An 8963-nucleotide genomic window follows, 5' to 3' on the forward strand; every position below is an offset into this window, starting at 1 on the left:
GAGACAGAAAACACAACAGAAGGCAGACAAGCCAGTGTTTATGCTGGTTTTTTTTTTGACTAAAGTACGTGAAACAAGTACACGCCTCAGTGCTTGATGGGGAAGACCATGAGGAGGCAGATTTCCAAGATGAATCAATGCTCAGACTATGGCAGCTCAAATAAAATTACATAGCAGGCTTAGGGCCAACAGCCAAAAGAAAGTAAGCATAGATCATGCTGTTATTACATCACTTTGAAAAAAAGTTTATTTGAGTAGTGAATAAGCAAGTTCTGGAAACAACTGTAACATACCGGAAACTTTGCTCTGGACATCCACGAGCTTTGTTGTTTGGTTTTTCACTTTTTATGTAATTTTATAATTCCACAAGCCTAAATGGTCTAGAATGATTCAGCCCATGGCTGGCTTCTATTCTTGTGTCTCCAAACTGCTTGTAGAGAAAGAAGATTCACAGCAGTCTTTGAAGTAAATTTTTTTTTTTGTTTCTCAGTCGTTTTCGATCGTGTCCAATTCTTTGTAACCTCATTCGGGATTTTCTTGGCAGAGATACTAGATTGGTTTGCCATTTCCTTCTCCAGCTCATTTTACAGATGCAGAAATTGAGGCCAAAAGGGTTAAATGACTTGCCCAGGGTCACACAACTAGTGTCTGAGGCCAGAGTAGAACCCAGGAAGATGAATCTTCCTGACTCCAGGCCCAGCACTCTATCCACTGTGTCATCTAGCTCCCCCAGAGGTAAAAAGAGCTAAAAAATGGCTTTCAACTGGAAACATAATAATGTGTATTTATATGTACACACGCATACTTGTACACATATGTATACATATACGCATGTATATGTTTGTGTGTATGTAGTTGTGTTGGTAAGCAAAGGGCTCTTAGCACTTAGTTCAACAAGTGCCCTTGAAGAGTTTGGCTTTTGTTTCCTTTGAGTAATTCAGTGTATTTCATTGAGTCTTACTCAATGCCCCAGGCTCTAACCCCTATTAGATGTTAACCTAACCTATATGGATGTGAACCTCCCAGGGTCCTAAGGGGAGGGGCTAACTCAAGAGCCAACCATAGGAGCTTAAGTTCTAGTCATTCAGATGATGTTTGATGATGTCTGAAATCCTATAAGAAGAAAAGACAGAGCCATTTGCACAGAGCTCTCACTTGTGGTGGTGCTGAGGCGGAGACTCCAGGCAGCTGTAGCTAGGAGCCCTCCAGCTTGTAACCTGGATGCTGAGACTTTGTTAAACTCTGGTAACTATGTATTGGGATTTGAATCAGACAAGGTCTGTCTGTCGATGTTTGTAATTCGTTTGTATTTTGCTCTGAAGTTCAGGGTGCTGGCTTTTTCCCGTAAACTAAGTGAATGATATTTGTGTGCTGAATTAAAGTAAGTTTGTCAACCCCTTAACGTTGCTTTCCTTACTAAAGCAGATCAAAAGAACCTGTGCTTTTGCAGTGTGCTGGTAGCATGCTTGTTGTTGGGCTTCTGTTGGTCTTTCACCCCTACAACAGCTGCTAGCCGGATTGTTGAAACAATAGTGCATATATTTTTTCCAATTTTAAAGATTTTTATTTAAAATTTTGAGTTCTAAATTCTATCCCACCCTTCCTCCCTCCCTACCCCTCTCCTTGAGATTGTAAGTAGATATAGGTTATACATGTGCAACTATGTAAAATATTTCCATATTAGTCATTTTGTACAAGAAGATTCGAATAAAAGAAAAAAATGAAAGAGTGAAAAACAGCAATGCTTCAGTCTATATTCAAACAATTCAATTCTTTCTCTGGAGGGGGAGAGTATGCTTCATCATTAGTCCTTTGGGATTGTCTGAGATCATTGTATTGCTGAGAATAGCCAAGTCATTCACAGTTTTTCTTCAAACAATATTGCTATTATTGTGTACAATGTTCTCCTGGTCCTGTTCACTTCACTAGTGCATATATACACATATATGTATATATTTACACACATACACGTATATGTATATATGTATATGCATACATGTATACATACAAATGTATATGTCATCCACACTGTATTCTGTCCCAAAAGTCTTAGTACAGTCTGTCTGTATTTGTCCAGATCTGCAGAGATGCAGATCTGCAACTTGTCTGTACTTTAGAATCTTTAGAGAATCAATTAAGGAACTGAGAGGCTGTGGCATGGTCTCCTAGGATATATTTGTGAGAGTCAGGACTTGAACCTGAGTCTCAGACTCTATTCATTATGCCAAATTTCCTGTAAGTATTATGTGATAATATTTAGTGTGACCTGACTCCTACCCAAGTCAGGGGAGGGGAAGCTTTGTGATGCATGCTGTCTGTAGAATATGGCTTTGGCTTTCAGGGAGAGAATGCTGGTTGCAAGAGCTTTGGAAAAGAAAGATGTTTTTCTTCGAAAGAGAGACATATGTGGGAGTTAAAGACTCTCTTCTAGTTCGACTCCAGACAAGTGAGAAGAGAAAGATTGACTTTGGAAGTTGCGGATATGTACAGAGAGCCAGATTCTCTGTGTGTTTCTGATTTCTAGTTTGTCTTAGAGACCTTGGGGGAATTTCCCCTTGGGTGAGATTGAGGTCTCTCTCTTTGCTGAGCTCACATCTCATTTTTCTCCCCTCTATAGAGTTCATTCACTCTTACGTCTTTTCTGGTATGTTTTAATCTGTATTACTTTCCTGATTTTTGTTTGCTGTCTGCTTGGATAAATACGTATACTCACCATTCACTATTTGCGATTGCCTTTTGTGTAAGAAGTGGTATAAGGACAAGTTGGTGAGTGTAAACTTGGAACAACTCTTCTTTATTTACATGCAGCCTGGAAAGTAGTTTTGTTTTGAACCTATGTACCCCATGCCAACAATATTGGTGGGGCAGATAGATATAATTCTAGTCCAGTAACACTTTCACAGAGACTGGAGAACAGAGTGGCCAGCCTTGTGGCCCCTTTTCCTTCTCCACTCAAGGCAGGAATCACAGTCTTTCTTGGAAAGGGGTGGGCAAGATTCCAGGGATATCAATCAATGCTTCCCATAAGCCACATTTAGACAATCCATGTAGACCTACATATCTTACATGGGATGCATATACCTTACAGAAGCATTATTAACACACTTCTATTTTCAGGGGATTTTCATAGAAAAGGAGACTCCTGGAGTTGGGAGGGAACTCAGAGGTCATCTAGTCCTACTCACAATCTCAATCACTAATCCCCTTTATAATTCTTGTCACATGACCAGCACATCTTCTCTTCCAATCGTATATTTCCTTGATATTATCTTTTATTCTTATCTCCTTTGAAGCTCTTAATTGTTTATATGTGGCAGCCTGTTCACACCCACCATGAACCTCTCCATTGATCTATGTGTTATATTCACTTTTAATTCTTTTAAGACTGTTACATTCCATATTTCACCATAATACTTCTTTAGTAGAAAGTTTGTGTTAAAAAGATGACTTTTAATTCTTTGGATACTGGCATACTTCTTGTTTCACTATAATACAGCAATCCCAGTAGACAGTTTACATTTTAAAAAATGTGCCTTTGTTTTGGAAGACAGCGTAAGATTATTGAAAGAACTTTGCGATTTTTGGTTTTTTTTTTTTTGGAGGGGGGAGGGCAGGGCAATTGGGGTTAAGTGACTTGCCCAAGGTCACACTGCTAGTAATAGTCTCAAGTGTCTGAGACTGTATTTGAACTCAGGTCTTCCTGACTCCAGGGCTGGTGCTTTACTCACTGTGACACCTAGATGTCCCTGAACTCTGCAATTTTTATGAAGACAATTCAGCCTGCTTTCTTCCTCTCATTTACTTCTGGGCTCAACTTACTGTTTACCTGTACTGTTGGTTCTAGATACTGGACAAACCCTACAGACTGACCATGTCATAATCTGGGCAAAAGACATACTTCATCCATTTGGTCTTTCTTATATGGATGAACAGGCCAAACACCTTTGAGTAATTACATGTCTCCTCCAGGAGGCCCTGCGGTGTTCTGGGGTTTGATTCACCCAATACAATTATAGTGTCAACTACAAACAGGAGCATCTGAAGGACATCATCATCCACAGAGAATCCCTCTTAAACTTGTATTCTGTACTAGAACTCCTTCATCATTGTGGTGAACACCTTTGGTTATGATATTTCTTGTTGTTTGGAATTAATGGATGAAGAAGCATTTATTAAATGGATTTAACATAATTTATTTAAATTTATTAAGTATCATAACTTTTCAGTCATCCTCTCTATGTCCTCATTGGGATATATCACTATAGCAGGTACAGACAAATGCTAAATTGCATGCATATATTTCCATTTTTATTTTTATATGTTATTATGCACTCTTATATAAAAGTATGAACACAGAGATGTACATGCATGTACACATATGCATGAACACATCGCACATGCATAAACTAGGAGCTCTGAGTTAGGAAAATGATAGTATATTATATTTATAGTGATACATAAAACATTTTGCATGTAATGCATGTTTATACATGTACACAATGTACTATGACTATATATGCAAGTGAGCATGTATATACTACATATATAACAAGTGATCATTTTGCTAACTCATATATGTTTGTATAGATAAGTATATTAGCACAATACACACATATACACACACAGACACACATATATACATATGAACATACATATAGGCAAGTATATGCAAATTTGTGTATGTGTATTATATATTTGCATGCATATACACATGGATGTGTATACATACATGTATGTGTGTGTACATCTATGTATGTGTATATTTCTCTATATACATATATACTTACACACACATACACACATATATGTGCAACTTTTGGATTTACTGGCACCTCCTATGTGGATTTATATCCTGATTGGGACCTAGTGGGAATTACTAAAAAATGATGATACTTAAGGCTTTGAAACTAATTCATTTAAATATAAAATTTTAAGCAGGTCTATTTATATTTAATAATAGACTACAACAAAATAATATTAATACCTATAAAGAGGGAAAAATTTCACATGTATAGAAAGCATTGACCACTTTTATATGAACTTTATATATTTAATAATTATAAAGTCTCAACTGATGACTTGTTTCACATTTCTAACTGTTGGCTCAAACACTTTGATTTCCTGTCTTTGGTCCTGGCTTTACTCCAGGTCGAGTTCTTGCCCTGAAGCTGGAGGAAGTTTTCAATGATCTGAGTGGAGAGCATAGGCACGCGTAGGTGTGGGCTGGGTGTGCTAGAATATCTGGCCATAGCTGGTCCAAGTTCTACGCTTGCCTATAGCGGAGGGGTTGAAAATCTTTAGATGATTTTCCCTCTGACTTAAGGTGTTACAACTAGTATTCCTTACAAAACTGTCATAAAGGCAAAATTTAGTATTGATGAAGATATTTATACTATTTGGACACCTGTTCAAAGTCCTGTTAATTTGCTGGTTATTTCATTAAGAGTTGGAAAGAACCAGGGCTGTCACATACAGGCCTGCAATAAAAGGACATACTTTTTGAGGATCCTTGGTAACTCAGAGCTTCTAACTTATTCAAACCACTTCCCTGAGGCATTTAATTCATCTTGACTTTGTGTGTTTGTTTTAAGCCACCCCTTCCCCAAATTCTGAAGTTCTGGCATCTGACACATATATTTGACCTGGCCTGTACTTTCTAGCTTCCATTCTAGATATCTAGTTTGCCATGCTACCTTCATTCATTTTATCCTTGGCACGAATTCCAACCAAACAATCAGTGAATAAATGTTTATTAAGTGCTCACTATGTACCAATCACAATGCTAAGCATTGGGGATACAAAAAAGGCAAAATATAGTCCTTACCCTCAAGGAACTCACAATCTTACAACCACCCTCCATTTGACTCTTGCTGCTTCTGGTTCTGACACTCAAGCTTTTCCCCATTCGAACACATTGGTATGTTCCAACTGCCCATATTTTGTCAACTGATTCTTGCCTATTGAACACTGACGTCTCCATCAGAGCAATGACAGATTGCAGATCTGGCCAAAATTCTCTTTTCCTACTGATCTTCTTGAAGTTAGCTCATCCTTAACTTCCTCCCCTTCTATGTTAGGTCCAGTGAAGAGGGAGCGAAAGCATCGCCCAAAGCTCTTAATGAAATCTGCCACGAAGAGGTGTGTCTACAATTGCCTCCTCTGAATGATCTATCAATCTCTCCATGACCTGTGTTATTGACATATGATTGAGACAACATGCTTTCCCAGCTCTGTTCTCAAGGAAACCCATTTCTATAAGTTGTCTTCAAGCAGCTTTCTCTGCTTGGTTATCATCGTCATCCCCATCCAACATTGCATTGGCCTTTTAAAATAATTTAACCACATCTAGATTTAGGGCCAACAATTTTTGTACCACCTCTGAAAGTGAAACTTAGACCTTCCTGGCTTCTATATGGAAACTTCTACTACTGTGATGTGCCTATCCATACAGTGGGGGTGGGGAGGAAATATTGGTTCTAGTTTTGAAAATGACGTTTTTATCTGGAACTTTCTGTTTTTGTCTTTTATTTTCCTCAGCTGAGGCATTAGTCATCTTAGGAGGAGGAGGACCTCATTTAACAAAATATTTAGAAATGTTTTCTTCTAAGATAGTTTATTATTTATCAGGACCCTCTCTGAAGCAGTATATATTGATTTACGATATCTTACGTGGTATTCAGTTTTTAATTGCTACCTAGCATTTCTGTAGGACTTTAAAGTTTGCAAAATGCTTTTCAAATATTACCTTATTTTATCTTCACAACAACTCTGGGAAGTAGGTGCTATTATTAATCCCATTTTACTGGTGCAGAAACTGAATCAATGGAGGTTAAATGATTTGCCTGGGGTCATACAGTTAGGGAATATCTTTGGGTGGATTAAAACTCAGGTATTCCTGACTTCTGGTCCAGGGCTATTGTACTACCCAGTTGCCTAAGTCCTCAGAAAGGAGATAGAGTTTTGTGTATAGTATAGATTTGGTAGGATTTGTAGTATCTAAATATTTACAGAATTGCAAGCAAACATAACTTCCTAGATTTACTCTGTGCACATTTTGTCAAAGCAAGAGTCCTGGATTCACTAGGGAAAAAAGAGATCGTTTTAACCTAAAAGTTGGAAAAAATGAAAAATACAGGAAAATCTGAATAATGGTTCTCATTTATTATAAATATATGAATAGTAGTCAAAATGTGATACTTTTATGAAAGTATTTGATACAGAGAAAACAATATTTGAATATAGATAGTTAAGTCATTGTGAAGATTCTCTACTCTTTCAAATTCCATATGCATTAGAGAGAAGCCTCAATCATCCAAAAGAAAGTTTTCAGTAAGAACCACGCAGTTCCACAATTTTTCATCATGTATCTGTCTCCTAGTTGAAATTCATTTGAAATTGCTTCTTCCCTGAGGCTAAGAAAATTGTGTGGGCTCAAGTATTTACATGTTCAACACTAGTGAAATTACCTAACTTCTGATGAAGTGTATATTTAGTAACACATTTTGAAAGGTCCCGTTTATAAATTAGGGAGAAATATTTTTGGGGGGTTAAATGAGGAAGTATGAGAAATGAACAGGTGATGAAAGAAATTGGTATATATACATATGTATATATGTATATGTATGTGTGTGTGTTGTGTGTGTGTATCCTCTGTTGAAGCCACCCAGCTATCTTGTTATTTCTCTCACTTATGTGCATCTATCCACCCACACGCCCATGCCCACACTAAACCTTCCTTCCTACCACTGTGGGGGAAAAGAAGAGAAAAGGAATGATCCATTTGATTGGAATGAGGATTTCCTGGATAAAGACTGGTTAATAAGAATGAAAGGCTCATTATATGAGATCACAATCCACTATGCCCAGCTATCCCCTACCACTCTTTTGCTGCATCCTAAATCATAAGTTTCATATGAAACTCTAATATCCTCACCCAACCCATTCATGCCTGTATAGTTGTTGTTGAGTCATTTTTCAGTTATGTCCGACTCTTCATGACCTCATTTGGGGTTTTCTTGGCAAGGATACTAGAGCAGATTTTCATTTCCTTCTCCAGCTCATTTTACAGATGAGGAAACTGAGGCAAACAGCATCAAGTGACTTGCTTAGGGTCACACAGCTAGTAAGTTTCTGAGGCCAGATTTGAACTCAGGAAGAGGAGTGCCACCTCACTGTATAGATTCAACCTTAAAGATGGATGCAACAGGATTGACCTAAGATATTATCTAGTTTGTCATCCTCAAGTATGAATAAGGAGACTGGGGCCCAGAGATGTTAACTGACTGGTCTGTCAACACACAGATAATCAGTCAACAAACTCTTCAGCACCTCCACTGTGTCAGATACTGTGGTAGGCACCCAGGAAAAGACAAAAGTAGAGTATCTTATCCTTAAGAAGTTTACAGTCTCCAGGGAAAACAATATGGAAATTTATAGATAAATACAATATAGATAATTTTGGAGGGAAGAAGCTTGCAGCTGGGGAGACTCACAAAAGCTTCCTGTATAAGATGATGTTTCCGCTAAACTTTGAAGGTCACAAAGGATTCCAAGAGGTGGAGGTTAGGAGGAAGTCCGCTCCAAGCATGGTAATACAAAAGCATAGAGATAGGAAATGGAGGGTCATGTGTGAAGAAAAGCAAGGAGGAGCAGTTTGACTGGACCCTAGGATGCTGGAATGGGAGTGATATACAATAAGGATGAAAAGATGGAAAGTCGCAGAGCTGGAATTTGAAACCAGGTCTTCTTATTCCAAATCCATTGCACTACATAGTCCTTTAGTCAATTAATTAGTCAAAAGCAAAAATGAAGGGTTTCTCATGTAACTATTGAAGCTACAAAGAAAGACAAAAGGAGTCTTTGCCCTTGAAGAACTTAACATTTTAATTGTGGAGACAGCATGTAAGTAAATAGGAACAATGAAGATATACACAGAGTACATGGAAGGTAAATTTGAGAGGGGA

General features: G+C 37.8%; 1 pseudogene; it reads right to left on the reverse strand.

The window, feature by feature from the left end:
- Positions 1 to 5084: 5084 nt before the first annotated feature.
- LOC118846777 lies at positions 5085 to 7718 on the reverse strand (annotated as a pseudogene).
- Positions 7719 to 8963: the final 1245 nt, after the last annotated feature.

The sequence above is a fragment of the Trichosurus vulpecula genome, chromosome 4 (assembly GCF_011100635.1).
Source record: "Trichosurus vulpecula isolate mTriVul1 chromosome 4, mTriVul1.pri, whole genome shotgun sequence".
Lineage (NCBI taxonomy): Eukaryota > Metazoa > Chordata > Mammalia > Diprotodontia > Phalangeridae > Trichosurus > Trichosurus vulpecula.